Raw genomic sequence first — 22,675 nt, 5'->3', positions numbered from 1 at the left:
CCTGCGCAGGCACTTTGTTACGGTATTTTTTGCGAAAATACCGTGACTAGTGTGCGGAGGGGATTCGCAGGGACAGAGCTGTCTCACAAGCTCTGTCCCTGCAAGGGATTTGTAGTAAATCCCTGTGATATTGCCTGAATTCGAAATGCGAATTCAGTCGATAATATCACACTACAATCTGCATTCAATATGCGGATTGTAGTAAATAGAGCCCTTAGGGCGTGATTAAGAATTGCTGCAGATACACCCATTCAGCCACAAGGGGAATTGTGGCTGACAACTCTGAATTGCCCATTGTTACTTTGAGTTGTGTATGATTAAACGCATGTGCCATGCGAAAAACAGCAAGTTCCATCTGCAAAAGGGACTTGCATGTAACTCTGAATCGAGCCCTTATTCTCCAAGCAATTAAATGCTATTTAAAAACTCGACTCCAGTGGTTGTTCCAAGTTTAAAATTATGTGGGTCCCAAGGACCCATCGTTAATAAAAATTAGGACCCTAACTCACTTTTTCTGACTTCCATCATAATTTACCTCTCCACAGGCCCCTTGAATTAATTATGCATGGGGGGCCTGATTCAAAAATTTTTTTTTTAGTCATTGTGCATGTGTATAAGCCGCACTGCGCATGTGCTACGATTGTTTTGCGATTATGCATGAACAGAGGATCGATACGCAAGGTGAGTGACAGGTAGTCAGCATTTGGGGGAGGTAACGGGCGGTGGTAAGAAAAACGCAGGTGTGTCATGCCGTTTACATGGCTGTGCATAAATTTGCCATTGCGATCATATACGCAGCATGAGTGCTCTTTGGGTGTCAGAAGAGCTGCAGTGTGTGTGGCTGGTTAGAGCTGCCTACAAGGGCAAGATGGCTGCTCGATGTGAATCAATGTTATTGATATTTATGCAGGTAAGTGACGTCGTACACAGATGAGAAGGCAGCAGTGGGCGCCCCTATGCTCGGGTGATCTTTGGGACTATTAGTATTTTTTCGCAGCTGCGTATCACCTGATCGGATGACATAACGTTTAGTGTGTACCCGGTGTTACTCAAGAACCCACAAGTTTCTCCCTGCGGTATTTCATCTAAACTCTCCCAATTCACTTTTATCCGAGCATTCATAAACCCTAATCTCCTCCTCTAAGTAGCAATTTAATACCAAGCAAATTCTGGCTCATAAACTTATTAGAAGACAGATATAAATTTACCAAGAGGCCTATTCATTATGTTAATTATCTCTGTTAATGCCTTCACTACTACTTTAGTAGCGGTGAAAATTAATACTGCCGAGTCTGACTAGGTAGGTGGAAAATGTTAATGACGCAATATGCGTTGAATCACATCATCGTGGCTCTGCTTCGCTTCACAAAACCAGTAACTGCAGCATTGTGTAATGAGGGTTGGACTACGATGATGCGATCGCATCATCACACCCACAAACCCGCCATGTCCCCCCACAGTGCCGACCTGACTGCCCCCCCCGGATGAGGCACCCAAGAGGTCAGCAAGCAATGTCGTTTTTATAACGAGTGCATGGTTTGTGTTGCAAACGGTTCCACACTCCACACCCTGCACCCAAAGTATACTTACCTTGCTCTGGCAAGCGGGTCACTCCTCCTACACAGCTCCGTCTTCCCAGTGACTTCTTCTGGAAGATGGAGCTGCGCAGTGATAGCAAATACTCTGACACTGTGCTAGAGCCTATACTCACTAATACGCATGCGCTATCTTCCGAAATATCACTGGGAAGATGGCGCCGTGGAGGAGGAGAGACCGGCTTGATGGAGCGATGTCTGCATGGGGGGTTCCGCTGCTCAGATGAGAGGGCCACTACATTAATATGCCACTGACATAAAGGGCAGATTTTTTGTCAACTTTTTTTAGTGCTTGCTTACATTTTCTACTAGCACTCAAGCTATTGGCTACTCCATTAATATTGTTTGTTATTCTACATACTGTCTGGGTTTTTATATCTGAAACCCTCATGCAGCTTTGTTGTCTATTTTTTGTAGTTTTATTATGTACCTGCGAGTACACTTGTCTATTTTGTCTTAAATTCATTAGTAAATAAAAGAGAAGAAAAGAAAACATCACAATTGTCTACATTTTAAAATTGTTCTAGGGACATTTTACTGCTCAACAGGTACTTCTAAGCACATCAGTCTCCTTTGGTCAGAGACGTAACTAGGGTCTTTGGCGCCCAGGGCAGGATGAAAAATGGCGGCCCCCCAACTGAGTGCATGCGCCGAAAGCATGTACGCCAAAAAATTTGTATGGCCACATGCTACAGTGGGTGTGGCCACTGAAAAATGGGGGAGTATCAACATGACACGGCAGTTTCTAGTCACTCTAGTAACATTCCTTACCTATATGGTGGTGACTCACAATTGGGAACCTCTGAAGAAATGTATCCTCCCTGGGCAGACGGCGTCTTCAGTCGGTATTCACTATTCAGGTAGGATATCACATGGTCCGGAAGATGCCTGTTTGTGTTGGAATATTATGAAGGTCATCATCATACAACAGTGGACCAACCAGACTAGTGACCCCTGTGCCATTTTCTACCCCCTGCATCTCACAGCCGCACCATCATCTCACCCCTGAGTCTCTCGGCCACATCCATAATCTCCTCCCTACGTCATCTCTCAGTGACACCATCATCAATGGGAGTCTGTGGCAGGCGGTACTGGGAGCTGTGTTATTCCCCCTCATATATCACTGTACGGTCCCCTCCCCCTGTGTAGTAATAATAATAGCACATATCAGTGTATGCTGGGAGCTGTGTTAAGGCTCCCACACACGGAGCAATATAGCGGCCGATCCGATGGATTGGAACGATATTGCATCTATATCGTTCCGTGTGTTGGCATGATAGTGTCCACTACGCGCTAACGTGGGGTTGTCCATTGCTCCTTCATATCTTTCTGCATGCACAAGAGATTTGTAGAATCGACGAATGATCCCATTCTGGTCTACGCAGGGGGGGAATATCGGGGAGTCGAGCATCGGCTCACTCCGTGTGTGGGGACCTTCCAATATGTCGCCTGGCAGATCCTTCATCGCATCACTGGGTACACATCGTACCGTATGTAGCCAGCTTTAGTCTCCCTCTTATATCCCTGTACGGTCCCCTCTCTCCTATATAATAATAATACCACATACAGTATCAGTGTATGCTAGGAGCGATGTTATTCTTCCTCATGTATCACTGTCCAGTCCACCTCCACTCTATATAATAAATACTACATATCAGTGTGTGCTGGGAGATGTGTTATTCCCCCTCATATATCACTGTACAGTCCCCTCCCCTCTATATAATAATAATATATACAGAACACATTACCTGGCTCCGGCTGTGTCAGGGATGTCTACAATAAAATGGCAGCTAAAGCTGCTGTGGTCCAGCCCCCTCTGCTCTGTGACTGGGAGACTATAAGAAAATTGCAGCCAGTCACCATACATGAGGACACCATTAGACTATACAGCTGTTACTCTAGAAATAAAGCTATGAGTGGCATGTGCAGGTGGCTGCTAGTTACAGCCAGTACATCCTCCATACTTTGTGCTGCCTGATTGGCTACACGCTGAACTTAGGGGAATGAGAGGAGGAGGAGGGGCAGTCAGTATCCATAGCCACAATGTCATCCGGAAGTTGCCATAACATTATGAGAAGGACGGGACTTTTCTTCTATAACGGCAACTTTGAGATGACAGTCCCAGGGTATGTTGCCCTGGCCTGCAGAGACCCCTCTGCTGGGCCTGCCACGGCACCCAGGATATGTGCCCTGCTCGCCCCACCCTAGTTACGCCACTGCCTTTGGTAAACTATAATTCATAACATTGCATGTTGACTGACCATAGTTATAATGTATTTTTTTTTCACATTACATGCTCTTTCTCAATGTATTTTAATGACTATAAAGAGAGGATTAAGTTCAATGTACAAAATAAGTATTGTACAGTTGATCAATACTGAAAACTAGGGATAAATCTTTAAAACCTGGAGCTGTCCCTCGGAAAATCATGAAAATACTAAGAAAATGGAAAAATAACCAAGTATGTAGTTGTGTGGCACTCACTTATATCTCTCAAATATATATATATATATATATATATATATACTCCCCGGTTTAGGGTCTGTCTGTTTGTTTGGGCTACTCTCTTGAACCACTGGATGGATTTTGATGGGGTCTTCACTATTCTATACAGTATTGGTCGAGGAAGTTTAGGTGTATGAACCATTCATCTGTGACAAAAGAGAGCCGAGCAGTGACGATTTTACTGAAGCAAGTCACAGATAAAACTGTTGTGCTGTGTGATTGACTGACTTCTGCTGCTGCTGCTTCAGGGGTGAGGGCAGCGCTCTAATTGGCTCTCTGAGACAGTGAGAGGCAATCAGAGCTAGCAATGTGCCCTGTTTCTTAGCAGCAGCCTAGAGAGGGAGGGAGTCAGGGACTGAGCAGGGTCACGTTTGAGGCAGACAGAGTGAAAGACAGCCTCCAATGAACCTATAAAGATGTCCTGATACAGACAGAGTAGCCAGGAAGGAGCCAGGGTAGGCATAGCTATCAGGATTTTAAAAAAAACACACACAACCATTGGAACACCATTGAATGATTTCCATACAATGGTGGCAAACATCGGACCGCCACCATCAAATGGTAAACACACTGCCATCTGAAAAAAAAACATTGGCCCTAATTCAGAGGCGCTCACAAAATGTGAGCGCTCGCTCTGAATGTGGGCGGCTGCTTGTATTTTGAAGTGTGGCCACCTAGTAGCTAGCTAAGCTGTGGTTTACCACCCACAGCTTTAGCGACCGACCAGGTTGATGGTCGCGATGGTCAAGAGACCCTTGAAGTTGGGTTTCGGGAACCGCAAGCCCCAGGGAGCTTCCTGCTCTGATCGAGCAGGAAGCTCCCCACTGACATCACTGCTGATGTCAGTGCAGCCGCCCACAAAATGGCAAGCGTTCCCTAAGGAACACCTCCGTTTGTGAAACCACCCCCACTCCCCGCCTACTAAACAGGGAGAGCTGTCGAACAACATCGACAGCCGCCCCGTTGGTAGCGAGCCCCGGAATGAGAAAATTTCTCTCTCGCTCCGGGGCTTGCGCAGTGCAGCCGCTGCGCGTGCACAGGGCCTAAACATCGACCCGCTTATGAGCGCTCAGCGCTTGCGAGCGGGTCTGAATGAGGTCCTTTGTGAGAAGCAAAGGGTTGTGGTGAGATGCAGTGGCCTGTGGTGAGATGCAGGGGGCTGTGGTAAGAAGCAGGAGTAGAAGCAGGGGCCTGTGGTGAAATGCAAGGGGCAGGAGTGAGAAGCAGGAGGCTGTTGTGAGATGCAGGGGATAGGAGTAAGAAGCAGGAGGCTTTTGTTAGATGCAGCGGGATGTGATGAGATAGCATAGATTGTTATGTTATTGTTATGTTATTTATTGGTTTTCACAAAGTTTGCTGCTTCAGTGTTTTTAGACCTTTTTGTCAGATGTTACTATGGTTTACTGAAGTAAAATTACAAGCATTGATTAGGCAAGAATGGGCGGCCATCAGTCAGTATACTAACCAGCAGTGGTTATAGCCCCTCCCCTTCTCGGTATAGGTCCTTGAACATTTTCAACCTCAGGCCCATGTGGCCCTTATCTGACCTTTCTACCAAAGCTGAGTGACATCACAAAGGCTGTTTATGATGTAAGCAAGTCACACGTTAAGCATACTGAGGTGAAAAATAACATTCTCCATGCATTTGCCAATGCTATCTCTCTCTCTCTCTCTTTCCATTATTTAGGTTAACATAAACTTACATTACAAGGTCAGTAGGTATAGTAACAGATACAGTTGATAACTGACAGTTAGTCACATGATCACCCTACTAAGATTATTAGTTACATTCTACCTGCATTTCATCATTTCTATCTATCTATCTATCTATCTAGCTACCATTGTCACGCTCTGAGGTTTTTGTGAATTTGGCTTGGATTCAGAGAGAAGGACAAATGTGTGAGGCTTGAAGACTCTGGATTCTTCAGGCAACTTGGGCTGAAATCAGCTGGATCTGTACTTGAGCTGAACCGGACTGGATCCGGACTTGTACTGAAATGGCCTGGATCCGGACTTGGATAAACCGGACTGGAACTAGACATGGACTGAACTGGACTTGGACTGAACCGGACTGCATCCGGACTTGGACTTAATAAGAATAGTACAGGGGATTTGCTGAACTGCAACAGCACAGGAACTTCAAGCAGCATCCACTGTAAGAGACTCAGGAACAGGTCTCTGAGGAGCACAAGTAGTCTGGACAAAGGCAGGGTTGTGGAAGTCTTTGCACTGGCAAGCAGACTGTGAAGCAGGAAGTCTTTTTATAGTACTGACCATGCACTGATTGGCTAACAGGGTCAGGTGTCCGCTGTAGTGAATTATTGGAGAAAGGGAACCAGGCGCTGAGTGGTGCATGGAATCATGTGACCACTGCAGACACAGAGATTGGAGGATCAGCTGTCAGCTGACTGAAAGTGTCATGGCAGCGCCCAGTCTCCAGAGCACATGGAGAACGCTGGACACTAGTATCTCAGAGAAGACCCTGCTTCCTCGGTGAATGCTGCACACTGGAGCCATACAGGGAGAATGATCAGCACTAAAGGACTGGAACAGCACATCCACATGATCTCTGCAGCTCAGGTGTAACTCATCAGCTCTCACGGACAGAGAGACACACAGGTGTGTAATCAGTCCAGAAAGGAATCCAGGAGCTAGCAACACAGACATGCTGCAGCCTGCAGGCAATCTGGATATCCTGACCTGCAGAGCAGGTTGCAGAGGTAAGTCACAGGACTTTTAGTAAAACATAAGTCAGGGTCATGACAGTACCCCCTTCTTTATGGGTAGACTCCGGATACCCACATGAATCTCAGAAATACAGTACTTTGAAGAATATTTTCCATAAAAGTAACTGGAGAAGTGAAAACTAAAGGATCTTGAAACACACTCTCAAACTGAAGTTTTCAGCAATCCTCACAATTTTCATATCCAGAAAAAAGACCTTTGTTTTCAGAACAAGTGGACCATTCTCCATCAAAATAAACTGAATTTTCTTCATTTCAAAAGTCCAACAGCATAAAGATGCTCTTCTGGGACTAGGTGCAAAGAGGTTTGGAATGAGAAACTGTAGATCCACGAATATTCAATTGATATTTTGTATGGTAATTTGGAGCCTTCTTCTGGAAACCTGTAGATCTCATCAGCAATTCTTGGGAAACTATATGGCTAGGTAAAACAGTGTCAGGAAACATGAGACCATCAGGAAAGGGAGTATTATCATGAACAGGGTCAAAATCAGAATCAGAGTCCATATCCAAAGCAAGCATTGGATACTTTTCCCTGGAAAAAGCAGAGGCTAAATTGGATGAAGTATTTATATGACTAGAATACCCAAAAGGAATCAGAAGATGAGCTGAGGGAAAGATAGCCAACTCTTAAGTCAACAGGTTGTTGTCTTTGAACTGTTTCTGGACTATTCTTATGCCAGATGTATTGATCTTGCTTGGCACTGCTGTAAGAATGAGACAAGGAAGTGTACCCAAGTCTCATGTCCATGGATGCAGATTCTGTAATGCAGCTTTTCTTGGAGGCTTGGAAGTCAGCATGCTGGCCCTTTAAAGCTTGATTTTGCTCAGACTTCAGAGGAGTGGAGGACTGGGCAGAATGCTTGGAGGAAGGCACAGAATTGGAAACTTTCTTAGAGAAGTTGTTTTTAGAAGAATTAGATTTCAAAGTTTTTGAACTCAATTTTTGATTATGTCATAACTAGATTCTGGAGGATAGGATCATTAGACTCTATGAGCGGATTAGCCCATTCTAAAGCTACACCTGTGAAGGACAAGGAAAGGTATTTAATAATGTTGGTAGGAGTGATACCAGATGATATAGCAGACTCCATGTTGGTAAGGTATTGATTAACTAATGCGTGATATTGTGCCAAATCTCCATCGAAGTAAATGGGCGGTGGAGCAACAGACGAGTTCTGGAAGGTTGAAGCTTGTGCTGCACATTCAAGAGTAGAAAAGGAATTCGTTTGCAGAACTTCAGACTGGTGTCCTTTACTCGAACCAACAGATGAGACTGGATTGGGCCCAGAGAAACTTGAACCGGCTGATACCGAAGGAGCCTTTGGACAGACAGATGTAACTGGATGGAGTCCAGAATAACTTGAATCAGTTGGAACCAAAGGAGATTGAACTGGACATACGGATGGAACCGGATTGAGCCTGGATGAACTTGAATCGGCTGGAACCGAAGGAGATTATGGCCCTTCTTGGGCCAGAACCATGCTGGTGGTCAACACGGTAGTGCTTTCAGGATGTGACTGACAGGAGTCCATATCTGAATCTGTGGTACTGGAGACCCCCTCTGCAGCTGAGGTTCTGGAGATCACCTCTGAGGCTGAGGTTCTGGAGACCACCTCTGAGGCTGAGGTTCTGGAGACCCCCTCTGGGGCTGAGGCTCCGGAGACCTCCTCTGGGTTTGGCAACTCACTTACTCGAACCAACAGATGGGGTCCAGAGGAACTGGAGTCAGCTGCAACTGGAGAAGCCCCTGAACAGATTGGTGGAGCTGAATTGAGTCTAGGAATACTTGAACCAGTTGGAACTGAAGGAGGCAGAATCTGGCTGAAACCAGAATGGGTAGAATCCAAAGACAGAGTTGAAGAAATGGTATTCAGACTGTCGTCCAATAGGATGATATTCTCAGGAGATGATTGACAGAAGTCACCTGTTGTACAGAAAGTCCCTCCTGAGGCTGAGGCTCTGGAGTTCGCTCTGTGGTTAGCAGGTTAGAATTTTCTCCGGAAGTTGAAGACTCTAATGCACCTTCTGGGCTACTTGGATCACCGGCTGGAAACAAATTGGGCAAGTAGACGCTTGAATCAGTAAGAACCGAACAGGATTGCACAATTTTGGAATCAGAGTTTCCTGGACCGGCTAGAACCAGAGATGACCTCAGACTGACAGATGGAACTGGATGGAGTCCAGATGAACTTGAATCAGTAATAACTGAAGGAGGCTGAACCGGACATACGGAGAGAACCAGATTCGGTCTGGAGGAACTTGAATTGTTTGAAACCGAAAGAAGCAGAATCTGACTAGAACTGGAACGGGCAAAATCAAAATGTTCAGATGGCCCTTCTTGGACCTGAACCATGCTGGTAGGCAACATGGTGGCACTCGTAGAAAGTGGCTGACAGTAATCCATGACTTGTTCCATGGCACTATGAATTCCATCTGGAATCTTGGTACTGAGTACCCCTGCTGGGGCCGAGAACTTAGATACCCCTCCTGGGGTTCGCAACATGGATACCACTCCTGGGGTTGACATTTCCCTCCTGGAGCTAGAGGCTCAGATGCATCTTCTGCAACTAGAACATCAGATAACCCACCTGGAGTCAAAGCATCAGATTTCTCTTCTGAGGCAAAACAGATGCCCCTCCTGGGGCTGCAGACTGGAGTCCTTTACTGGGACAAGCAGGCGGAAGTCCTTCACTGGGACAAGCAGGTGGAAGTCCCTTACTGGGACAAGCAGAATCCAGCCTGGGACCGGAACAGTTAGAATTCGGGCTGGGACCGGAACAGGCAGAATAGAGGTTGGGACCGGAACAGGCAGCATCTGGGCTGTGAAAAGAACAGGCAGCATCTGGGCTGGGACCAGAACAGGCAGAATCTGGGCTAGGACCGGAATAGGCAGAAGAGATTCCTCCTGGGGTAGGCAAATCAGATGCCTCTCCTGAGACGGGCAAATCAAGTGTCTCTCTGGCTATGAGAGATTTGGACATTCTCCCTTGATTCCCAAATCTAGAGTAGGAACATCTTGTTATGGGTTCTCAATCATAAAATTGAACCTTCTTTTGCATGGCAGACATTACCCCCTTGCCCAGGGCTGAAGAAACTGAAACTGCCAATGGCTGATGGGAAGAAGGCATGGACACTGTGACGCTGATACTTGTCATCACTGCTTGGTTTGTAAAGGGAACTGTCTTTAATGAAGTGGTCTGAATTCCCACAGTAGAGACAGATATATATTTCTGTCAGGTTGTGGCCTAGGATCGGCCGTTGCTCACCTTTGCGCCAACTTCCCCTGATCTTCTGTGGGGTCAGAAGTCAGGTGCGGCAGAGGTTAGCACGCTGAGTATTATACTTAGTGTCATGTGAATTGCCTTGGACTGCTCCTTGCCTGGTTTCTGCGGTTGCCGTCATGGACGCGGCCATGACAGTTTGCATCACCTGATGACTCCATACCAAATGGTAGCATGACAGTGGTCAGCTGACGCTGTCCACCAAGGATCTGCTAATGCAGGGGATAAAGCCAGACTGCAGACCACAGGAAGTTGCCTGAGCAATGTTGTCGTTTTCCAGTGTCTGCTGATGCTACTTCGTTCCAGGTCTGTCCTTGTGTTACTCCTGTGCCGACTCTTGTGCTCCAGTGTGTTCAGAATATCTCTCCAGTGCTTGCAGCAATTACCTAATCATTGTGCTCCTGTGTGTTCAGAATATCTCTCCTGTGCTAGCAGCAATTACCAAAGTATTGTTCTACAGCAGGGGTCAGGGAACTTTTTTACCTTTTACCCCAAAATATATTTAGATACGCCGACGTTACCCCCTTGATTTGAAAGGAAGGAAATCCTATAGTAGTGCCCCCATATAATGCCCATGTAGCAGTGCCCCCATATAGTGCCCCTGTAGCAGTGCCCCATATAGTGCCCCTGTAGCAGTGCCCCTGTAGAAGTGCCCCCATATAATGCCCCTGTAGCAGTGCTCCCATATAGTGCCCCTGTAGAAATGCCCCCATATAGTGCCCCTGTAGCAGTGCCCCATATAGTGCCCCTGTAGCAGTGCCCCTGTAGAAGTGCCCCCATATAATGCCCCTGTAGCAGTGCTCCCATATAATGCCCCTGTAGCAGTGCCCCCATATAGTGCCCCTGTAGAAGTGCCCATGTAGTAGTTCCCCAATATAGTGCCGCTTGTACAAAAAAAAAAAAAACACTTACCATAATAAGTGCTGCTCCTCGGCAGTATGGGAGAGACATCATGATGTCTCTCCCATAGTGCACATGGAGAGAGCCGGAAGCTGGAGTTCAGAAGAGAACTCCAACCTCCGGCTAACGCGGTGCTGCATGGAAGGAGCCGGGCGCCCGCTTATAATAACATCTCAGCGGGCGTCCGGCTTAGAGCCTCCCTGCGGCGCCGGGCTGGAAGTCACTGGCGCCGTACCCGGCGCCAGTGACCTCCATTCCTAGGGGTAATGGACGGACAGCCAGGCATGCAATGATTAATATGCATGCCCGGCTGTCCTTCCATTACCCCCAGGAATTTCATTTTTACCCCATTTGGGGTAATTTACCCTGTTCCCCGACCAGTGTTCTACAGTGAGTTCAGAATATCTCTCCAGTATTTGCAGCAATTATCTAATCATTGTGCTCCAGTGTGTTCAGAATATCTCTCATGTGCTAGCAGCAATTACCAAAGCTTTGTGCTACAGTGAGTTCAGAATATCTCTCCAGTGTTTGTAGCAATTACCTAATCATTGTGCTCCAGTATTTTCAGAATATCTCTCCTGTGCTTGCAGTAATTACCAAAGTATTGTGCTACAGTGAGTTCAGAATATCTTTCCAGTGCTTGCAGCAATTACCAGCCTCGGTTCTGCAGTCACTACAGCATCCAGTTAGTACCGCTGTCACTACAGAGTCCAGTCACAGTTCTGCAGTCACTACTGCATCCAGTTATAGTACTGCTGTCACTACATCATCCAACCTCCGTTCTGCAGTCACTACTGCATCCAGTCACAGTTCTGCAGTCACTACTGCATCCAGTTATAGTACCGCTGTCACTACATCATCCAACCTCCGTTCTGCAGTCACTACTGCATCCAGTCACAGTTCTGCAGTCACTACTGCATCCAGTTATAGTACCGCTGTCACTACAGCATCCGACCTCCATTCTGCAGTCACTACTGCATCCAGTTATAGTACCGCTGTCACTACATCATCCGACCTCCGTTCTACAGTCACTACTGCATCCAGTCACAGTTCTGCAGTCACTACTGCATCCAGTTATAGTACCGCTGTCAGTACAGCATCCAGCCTCAGTTCTGCAGTCACTACTGCATCCAGTTATAGTTCTGCTGTCACTACTGCATCCAGTTATAGTACCGCTGTCACTACAGCATCCAGCCTCAGTTCTGCAGTCACTACTGCATCCAGTTATAGTACCGCTGTCACTACAGCATCCAGCCTCAGTTCTGCAGTCACTACTGCATCCAGTCACAGTTCTGCTGTCACTACTGCATCCAGTTATAGTACCGCTGTCACTACAGCATCCAGCCTCAGTTCTGCAGTCACTACTGTATCCAGTCTCAGTTCTGCTGTCACTACAGCATACAGGCCTAGTTCTGCTGTCACCACAGCATCCAGCCATAGTACCACTGTCATTACAGCATCCAACCTCAGTACCGCTGATACTACAGCACCAATCCTCAGTGCCTTGTTACTTCCTGGGTCCTCCAGTGTATATATTAGTAGCTACACTAGGGTGTAGCTTAATCCTTGTGTGTAGTATCCTCTAGGGCCACAGTAGCAAGGCTCTCTATTCCCGTGAGTACCATTTACCTGACAAAAGGACCGCGACCTGCCATCTGGGTGCAGCTAAACCCATATCCCGCTGGTTAGACCCCGCACCTCTGGTCAGGTCTTGCCAACGACTGGTACTCGTGGATGGGGAGACCTTGTGTACAGGCCCACGTCTCAGACTTCCTCTAGCCCTGAATCTCAGCTTGCACCCCTCAGCAGGGGATTCCATACAGCCGGTCGTGACAATTTCCTTGCATCGCTGGCGTTCAGCCTCAGAGAGCTTGGGGCGCGGGTAACTCTGGTGTCTATCTATTCTCAGCAAGGGAGACAAAATCTTGGTTCTGAAGGAGCCTAACTCAGAAAAAATTTTGGTCACTGGGTATGATGAACCAAGTCTAACTGAATCTGTAGTGTTCCTGAGGATTTCAGGTATCACAGAAAGTATACTGGTCAAAAGTCTTTGTAACTGTATCAACTTTTGATGAAGAAGATTTAATTGGTCAAGATTCTGTATACTGTGAGTCCTAGAATTCCCAGAGGAGGTCATGATCTTGGTGTTTTTAAGAAATTCCTCCATGGAAAGCACTTGTAGATAGGGATTAACATGCTTTGAAGAGGTATATGGAGACGGAAAACCCAGAGTCCCATTAGAGGAATATTCAGAATGGGGAGGAATCCCAATTAGAAGATTGCCATCAAATTTATTCGGTATAGACTGCGGTATTCAAGCTGCGGGCATACGGCTCCCCCCGCTGTGCAGTCCTCAAACTGCAGGTGGCCGCGGCTCTCCTAGGGGCACGCGCCAAACCGCAGGAAAATTTAAAGGGCCATATACACCTAATTGGTGATGTCACAGTAGGCGCCAGATTCAAGCCTGCCTATTTAAAGAAGTCCCTTGGAGCACTCCTATGCCAGAGTATAGGCTCCATTACCTTACTCCAGCATTCCTGTGCAAATCCTGTTACCTGTTCTTGACCATGGTTTGTTTGTGACTGTGATTTCGTCCGACACCTGGTACCATGTTTGATATCTGGTTCTGACCTTGGCTATCCTCTGTGACCCGCATACGCCTGCTCCCTAGTACCATCTTGTCAATTTGGTTTTGACCCGGTCTGATGACTATGGTGAAAGTCTTCTCCACTCCATCCAGAGTTTACTAGCACCTGTATAGGGGAACCTATCCTGAGGGCCACGACCTTTGTGTCGGACGCAGCCAAGTCCATACCTTCTTGTGAGGGACCCTCGTAAATACTGCCAGCACATTACACTCCGCACCTCAGAAATAGGTCACGCCAAACCCCAAATACAAGTTGCATCCACTATCCACCTGAGAGTTGTGACAGAATACTCTGGCCAACAGGGATGCTGTTTGTAACCTATCTCCACATGACTTGCTTGAGAACCTCCTCACCAGAGTCGAGAAACAAGAACAAGACCAGGCTCAGTGTTTGCAGATGCTAATGCAACGAGTCGGTGTAGCTCTGGTACAACCAGTTCCATCTCTTACAGTTAATGTACAGGCTGCAGGTGCTTCATTACAGCTAAGAAGGTCCAAGAGTTAAGGATTACAAATATGCTGCTGCAAACCCACCTTTGTATCATTGGTATGGATGGGAATAAACTTCCTACGGCTACCATTCACTCGCGGACGACAGAATTCACCATGCAAATATGGTCTCTTCATCGAAAATTGATAACATTCTATATCCTCCCATCAACCGAGAGTCTGGTCATCCTGCGTCTTCCTTGGCTCCGCAAGCATGCTCCTGTTTTGAACTTCAAATCCTGTCATGGGGTTCTCAATGCCGTGGGTCCTGTTTATTATCTGTCAAACCACCACACCGTGTCATTCGGAGCTGAGTCGTCTCTTTCGAAGATCAGCTTCCAGCTCCATACCAGTCCTTCAGAGATGTATTCAGTCAAAAGGCTGCAGAGATGCTTCCTGCTCATCGGGAGTGGGATTGCATTATAGACTTATTACCTAGGAAAGTGCCGCCTCGTGAAAGAATTTTTCCTCCCTCGCTTCCCGAATCCCAGGCAGTAATTGAATACATTACAGAGAACCTGGAACGTGGGTTTATCAGGAAGTCTAAATCACCTGCTGGAGCTGGCCTCTTTTTCGTTAAGAAGAAGGAAGGGGGTTTGAGACCATGCATCGATTACCGGGGCCTGAATGCAATTACCAACAAGGACCGTTTTCCACTACCTATGATTTCTGAGCTTTTTGATCGGATAAAAGGGGAAAAGATTTTCACCAAGCTGGATCTTCGTGGGGCCTACAATCTAATTAGAATCCGGTCTGGGGACGAGTGGAAGATGGCCTTTGAGTACTTTGAGTACTTAGTCATGCCTTTTGGATTAAGCAATGCCCCAGCTGTTTTCCAAAAGTACATGAATAATATCTTCCGGGATCTATTATATAAGTACGTAGTGGTATACCTGGACAACATCCTGATATTTTCTGAAGATATAGCAAGTCACCGCCAACATGTGTGTGAGGTGCTGTTATGACTCCGGGCTAAACAGCTTTTCTGCAAGTTTGGGAAATGATCATTCGAGCAGAAGGAACTAACATTTCTGGGGTACATCATTTCGGGCTCCTGCCTTTGAATGGATCCAAAGGAGCTTGTTGCCATTGTTAACTGGCCCCGTCCAGTCGGGTTGAAAGCTATACAATGCTTCCTGGGTTTTTGCAATTTCTACCATCAATTCTTCAGAAAATACTCTTCCATCGCAGCTCCCATCACTGCTCTTACAAGAAAGGGTCAAGACACTTGTGTATGGCTGCCTGAGTCAGAGGAAGCTTTCGCCCATTTAAAGCCGTGCTTTCTGTCAGCACCCATTCTGAGGCAACCAAATTATAAACTACCCTTTTTCCTTTTTACCCACAGGGCTGGATTAACATGGGGGGGGGGCTATAGGGGCGGTCATCCCTGGGCCCCCACACATAAAGGCCCCCACACCCACCAGGGATTAAAGTGGGCCAGAAACGGGAGACGGAACCAGTTCTGCCTCCTCTGGCCCACCTCAGTCCAGCGCCGCAGGGAGGCAACATTTGCCGGGTGCCTGCTGAGATTTAGTTACCAGCGCATGCGGCTCCCTCCCCGCAGCACCAGCGACAGCCAGAGGTTGGAGCTCACTCCTGAGCTCTGGCTTCCGGCTCCCGCAGTGTGCAGGGCACTATGGGTGAGACATCATGATGTATACACAACTGTAGTATACACACCTTGCGACATCATGACATCTCTCCCATAGTTACAAGGAGCAGCCTGTCAGACAGAAGCGGATGCAGTAGCAGGTTGTAAGGTAAGTATTGTGGGTTTTTTTTCAGTGTAAGTGGCTTCACTACAGAGGGCATTACTACTGGGGTATTACTATTGGAGGCACTACTACTGGGGCATTACTATTGGGGCAATACTACTGGGGGCAATACTACTGGGGGCATTACTACTGGGGGCATTACTACAGGGGGCACTACTACTGGGGGCATGACTACTGGGGCATTGCATAGGGGGCGCCACTACTGTGGGCTCTGCATAAGGGTCCTTACCATGTGGGCACTGCCACTACTGGGGGCACTGCATAAGGAGCACTACCACTGTGGGCACTGCCACTACTGGGGGCACTGCATAAGGGGCACCACTACTGGGGGCACTGCATAAGGAGCACTACCACTGTGGGCACTGCCACTACTGGGGGCACTGCATAAGGGGCACCACTACTGGGGGCACTGCATAAGTGGCACCACTACTGGGGACACTGCATAATGGGCACTACCACTACTGCAGCATTGCATAAGAGGCACTACTGGAGTGGGCATTGTATAAGAGGCACTACTACTGTGGGCATTATGTGTATTATTGGCACTACTATGGGCATTGTGTAAAAGGGGCACTACTGTGTGTCATTACATGAATAAGGGACACTACTATGTGATGTAATGTGAATCAGGGGCACTATGTGTGGTATAAAGTGCATAACATTGCGCAACTGGTGAGTAATATTTTATGTGGGTGCCTATAAGTGTTTTTTTTTTCCTGTGGGTGTATTTTGTGTGTTTTTTTTGTATGAGCCCCTGTGTTGTTTTTTTCATGTGGAGCCCATGGGCCCCATTTCACAATGAGACATAACCCCTTTAGCACTTGCTAAAGGGGTTATGTCCTCCTTTCAGTATTTGACAAATGTACCACTTACGAGCAATGCAGTCCCCATTGCGCATACCCCAATTTCGTCCATATTTAATAGGGGCCCCCACATATGTTGCCCAGGGGCCCCCACATATGTTGCCCAGGGGCCCCCACAGACCTTAATCCGGCCTTGTTTACCCATTAATCTTGTTCCCGATGGCACCCTCTTTAAAAAAAAACCTGTAATAATAAGTCTGTTTCCGAGAGAGGGGATGGGGGGCGCAGACACTGAGAAGAGTGAGATGTAGTATACACACCTTGCGGCTTCCCCTTCCTGGACTATGCAGCCCACGTAGTGACGATTGTAGGTCCCACCAGTGAGGAAAGAGGGATAGTGGAGGAGGGGAGCCCGAGAAGTCTGAAGCTGCACTACCTCTCTAAGGCAAGGGACGGTAGTCTAGAGCACTGTTTTCTGTCTTCAATTACTAAATTCCATGCCACACAGACTTCATGGCCAGATGAGCAGTGGTGGTGTCAGCAAGTCCCTGAAGATGGCAGCAGTGACTATGAAGTGACAGCAGGGAAAAGGAGGACAAGAAGGAGAGAGAAGAGCAGGCGGCAGGTTTGGGAAAAATGCTGCTGATTGGTTGCTGGTCCTGGGGAGGGTCCAGACATCAAAGCCCGGCCAACAGACTAATGCTGGGTACATCCTACACAATGTTTACCCAGCACGACATCGCTGGCGATGGGACCCAGCATGCGGCAAGTGCATACACACTTGCCAATAACAGGTCCCATGTGGAGGGGGAGTTACATGACATACTGCATTCTGCAGCATGGCATCATTAGCGAAATCCCCCGTCAGCCCTGCAGTAGGGCTGACGGGCAATGTTGCTAACGATCCGAAGGAGTACGCGCTTCATGGGTACACACTAAAAAACTATGTACCCGATATGTTGCTCCGATCCGCGAGATTGGATGACATATCTAGCGACTCACGGGAGCGTGCATATCATGGGTACACACAAGATGATGTACCCGACATGTCGGTCCGATCCGCGGGATCGGAAGTCATATAGTCTAGTGTGTACATAGCTTAAGAGTAGTGGAAAAAAAGGTATGCCAGACACTGTAGCGACGGGCAGGAACTGTTCAGCGGGCCCCCTGGACCTACCCTCCTTGGTCGCCGTGGGGGTAATCTGGCTCTGGCCAGTAGGCATATAACAGTTCTATGGCAAGTCACATGATCAAATTATTGAGATTATAAATCACATCCCACCTAATTTTCACCATATCTATCTATCTATCTATCTATCTATCTATCTATCTATCTCTGTTCATCTAACATTATTTTCATATATATCATTTAGGATAAAATAAGTATACTATACATTGGGCCGAATTCAATTCAGTGCGATGTTCAATAGCCGCGGGAGAGAGCTCCCGCAGCTATTAAATACACCGCTCTGTTTGGGCGGCTAAAGGATTTCTTCTCGCACCCCCCTGGGGATGCGAGGAGAAATCCAACAAAAGTGCTGGGCGCGCAGATGTTTGCCGGCTTAGTGCGGTGCTAGCAGCCGCGCGCCCGGCCCTTTAGTTGGAGAATGCCGGTTACTGCGACTTAACACTCAGGTTAAGTTGCCGAGAACCGGCACTCTCAGACTTATCTGTTTCCCAACCAGACAAACAGCGCGTTGAATTGAATAGCTGCGGGAGCTCCCTCCTATTCAACATCGCACTGAATTGAATTCGGCCCATTGTGACATGTCAAATACAGTTGATAACTGACAGTTCTCTACAAAATGGTGATCTTTCCACGTAAACTAAGTGACATCACAAAGGCTGTTTATGATGCAACAAGTTACATGGTCTCAGTATACTGAGCTGAAAAATCACTTTTTGCATTCTTGCATGCATTTTGCCATTGCTATCTATCTTTTTATCATTTATTTATAATCTATCATTTAGGTTAAAATAAGGTTACACTACGCAGTCAGTAGACATATTAACAGTTATAATTGATAACTGACTGTTCTATAGAAATTTACATTATCAGTATATCGAGGTTATAAATCACATGCTACCTGCATTTCATCAATGCTTTATCTATCTATCTATCTATCTATCTATCTATCTATCTATCTATCTATCTATCTATCTATCTATCATTATTTTCATATAACTTTTTGGTGAAAATAAGCATACCTTACATTGTGACATGTGATATTAGCAGATACAGTTGATAACTGACAGTTCTCTACGAAATGGTGACATTTCTACCACAGCTGAGTGACATAACAAAGGCTATTTATGATGTAACAGGTCACACGGTCAGTATACTGAGGTGAAAAATCACATTCTCCATGCATTTTGCCATTGCTATCTATCTATCTATCTATCTATCTATCTATCTATCTATCTATCTATCTATCTATCTATTATTTAGGTAAAAATACAAGATCAGTAGACATATTAACAGATATAGTTGATAACTAACAACATTGACTTCTTTATGCTAGAAATCAGGCTTTTAAGATTAAGGATCATGATGCTTATAAAGAAGCTAGATTTAACCTGAAAAAGGGGATTCTGAAGGCTAAGAGGGAGTACTCCGATAAAATTGAGTCTAGCTTTGAAAATGATTTGGATTCTCGGAATATGTGGAAGGGAATCCATAGTTTAACCAACTATAAAACTAAATTTGTATTCGTCGGCCATGTGGATGCTGATTTAGTGGAAGAGTTAAGTAATTTCTACGCCTGATTTGACAGGAACAACAACTCTGTCATTTCTAAACTGCCTTTTGCTTGTGAGGATCCTGTATTAGTTTTTTTCCGAGACAGAAATGAGGGATAGTCTGCTAGGTGTCAGTGTCCGGCCCAGTTGGCATTCCAGAGAAGGTATTAAAAGATTGTGCTGATGGAATTTTTCAGATTTTTGCATATATCTTTAATTTGTCCTTAGCATGCGGCACTGTCCCTGATTGTTTTAAATACACTTTGAGTTTCCAGTCCCAAAAAACTCCCTAGTTATGGGCCTAAATGATTTTAAACCAATTGCTTTAACATCGTTAATAATGAAATGTTTTGAGAGGCTGGTATTGATGCTATCAATACCATGAAATGTCATTTGCCTGCTGGCTTTGATAGCTATCAATTTGCTTATAAGCATAACAGATTGACGGAGGATGCACTGATTTCCGTGGTTCACTCCTCCCTTTGTCATCTGGAGAGTATGTCAGAGTACTCTTTGTTGACTATAGTTCAGCATTCAATACCATCCTACCAACTGCTTTGATTAGGAAACTATTGACTTTAGGATTTCCTTTTACTTTATGCAACTGGATATTGGATTTTTTAATTAATAGACCGCAACAAGTCAGACTGAGTAATATGAGTTCTTCTACTAACAGCAAAAGTACTGGTACCCCACAGGGGTGTGTTTCAAGTGCACTTTTATTTTAGTTATTTACTTATGACTGCGTTCCCTCATTTCAATCTAACTCCATTGTGAAATGTGCTGACAATACGACAATAATGGGTGTCATCACTAATGAGGATGAGAAAGTGTATCGCGGTGAGATGGATAACTTGGATAAATGGAGTGAGATTGTTTATTTATAACTCGAAAAAAAAGAAATAAATAATTATTGATTTTAGGAGAACACACAGGTCTACACTATTGCCATTACTTATTAACAATTTGGAGTTTGATAGGGTACATGAGTTTAAGTTACTGGGCTCATAATTTTGGCTGGTTTGTCATGGAGCTCTAATATTGTGGCCATGGTTAAGAAGGCCCAACAGCGACTTTATGTTTTAAGGAGGTTGCGGGCAGATAACTTGTCAAAGACAAATCAATTGAATTTTTATCACTGCGTAATCGAAAATGTGTTAACATATTGTATTCCAGTCTAGTATGGGTCAGCACAAAATCGGACCATAGGCTATTAGAACGAGTGGTTAAGACAGCTGAAGGTATTATTGGTCGTGAGTTATCATCTGCTGAAGAAATTTATTTTAAGAATAGTTTACGGAAAGGAAACAGTATCATAAAAGATTGCCAGCATCCGTATCATAGTGTGTTTTCTCTCTTCTCCTCTAAAAGGCATTTTCAGTGTATTAAATCCAGCACTTCTCGGTATAGGAACAGCTTTTTTCCATCCATTATTGTAAAGATGAACCTAGTTGGCGTTCGTTAATAATTATGCTGTTCAGTACTGAAATGTGTACGTCTTTGACCTGGTTTGAAATTTGCACAATGTCAATAAAGTATTTAACTTATCTTATCTCCTATAGCAGGGCCGATACTAGGATTTTTGTCACCCGCGGCAACACAGCAATTTGGCACCTCCCCTGGTAATTCCCCAATAGTAATGCCCCCTCCAGCTGTGCCTCTCTAGTAATGTCCCCTGAGGTAATGCTCCTGTAGTAGTGCCCATATAGTTATGCCCCTGTAGTAGTGCCCATATAGTAATGCCCTTGTAGTAGTGCCCATATGGTAATGCCCCCATAGTAATACCCCTGTAATAGTGCCCATATACTAATGCCCCCATTGTAATACCCCTATAGTAGTGCCCATATAGTAATACCTCTGTAGTAGTGCCCATATATTAATTCCCCTGTAGTAGTGCCCCCATAGTAATGCCCCTGTAGTGCCCTTGTAGTAGTGCCCATATGGTAATGTCCCTGTAGTGCTGCTTACACAAAAAAAACCAATATCTACCTTAAACCCCGCTCTTACGTCCGCCGCCGTCCAGTCTGCCCGGCTGCTCCTCGGAACTATGGGAGAGACATCATTACGTCTCTCCCATAGTGCCCGTGGGGAGAACCGGAAGCTGGAATTCGGGAGAGACTCCAGCCTCCGGCTACCGCGGCACTGCAGAGAAGGTGCCGGGTGCCCACTGGTAATAAAATCGGGCGTCCGGCTTGGAGCCTCCGTGTGGCCATTTTCCAGGTGATTTCTGCAGCCAGCACCGGGCCGGCGGCTGCAGAATGGGTGCACCCATTATAGCCCCTGCGCCATCTGTTTGGTTACTTTTCACACCTGCGTAAAAACATACTTAACAACTATGTCCATTGTATGTAGATTTCTTATTATGGGTAATTATTGCCACATAAGGTAAATGAGCGTAAATATTCCTTTTCTACATGCCTTCACACTGTACTGCTTATCAACCAGTTTATATTCATTATTCATATAACACATTTTTGGACTTCTTGTACACTTCCTAGCAATGCAATTTTATGAATGTACTACTGTTATGTCTACAGCAGAAAGATGAAGACAGAACGTCCACCTGAGTCTTCCAGCTTACTTGTTTAAGGAAGGTTTGATTTTTTGTTAGAACACTTCTGCACCTCTGACAATATTTCCTAATTTTCCTGTTTTTCCCTATATGTGCTGCTCTCTGTCTACTAATTTATACACAAATGGGAAATTGACTATCCAAAATATTCTACTTTTTTTTTCAGTAAAGCGACAAACAGTAATTAATGTGTCACATTCTTTTTGGCGAACAAAGAAAATACCTTAACAATTTGTGATTACCTTGTAACTTTCTGACGTCCGTATCTTCCTCAGCTCTCCTTCAAGGATTAACTGCTGATGAGAAAACAGTTTGAAAGTTTCACAATGCACCAGATGGGCTGGTTCAGTTGAGCAATGGGTTTTGAGTTCAGGAAATAACTGCAGTTGCAAAATGTCCTTATCTCCTTAATTAAAATCATCTCAAAGGGCATTTGGAAAGGAAATCATATTGCCTACATAACTGATTTCTCCAAGACTGCAATTTTAATGTGCTGTTATTGCAGGGAATATATTTAGGGAACAGAATGTTCTCTTTTTTTTAATCAACCTTTCTAGTCCCTTCTCCTTGGTTGGGGGAATAAACTGGTATCCTTAATAAGTTACAGTAATTGAGGGAAACA

At 45.7% G+C, this 22,675-nt stretch overlaps 1 protein-coding gene across 3 annotated transcripts in view; it reads right to left on the bottom strand.

Annotated features, from left to right (window-relative positions):
• The window catches only part of TANGO2 (transport and golgi organization 2 homolog), a 207,626-nt gene extending 185,267 nt beyond the window's left edge, over positions 1 to 22,359 (bottom strand). Inside the window, exons 1-3 of one of the 3 annotated variants that reach the window (XM_088476716.1) lie at positions 22,296 to 22,312; positions 3,344 to 3,430; positions 2,367 to 2,483 (exon numbers count right to left, since the gene is read on the bottom strand). The gene's annotated coding sequence lies outside the window, so the exon portion shown is untranslated. Of the gene's footprint in view, positions 1 to 2,366; positions 2,484 to 3,343; positions 3,431 to 22,295 lie in introns of those variants that run through there. The other 2 variants (XM_088476717.1, XM_088476713.1) reach the window with 2 other exon arrangements.
• Between the last annotated feature and the right edge of the window lie 316 nt (positions 22,360 to 22,675).

This window comes from Taudactylus pleione, unplaced genomic scaffold, assembly GCF_031769625.1.
Source record: "Taudactylus pleione unplaced genomic scaffold, aTauple2 ptg000191l, whole genome shotgun sequence".
NCBI classification, from domain to species: domain Eukaryota; kingdom Metazoa; phylum Chordata; class Amphibia; order Anura; family Myobatrachidae; genus Taudactylus; species Taudactylus pleione.
This window is presented reverse-complemented; position numbering and strand designations above follow the sequence as displayed.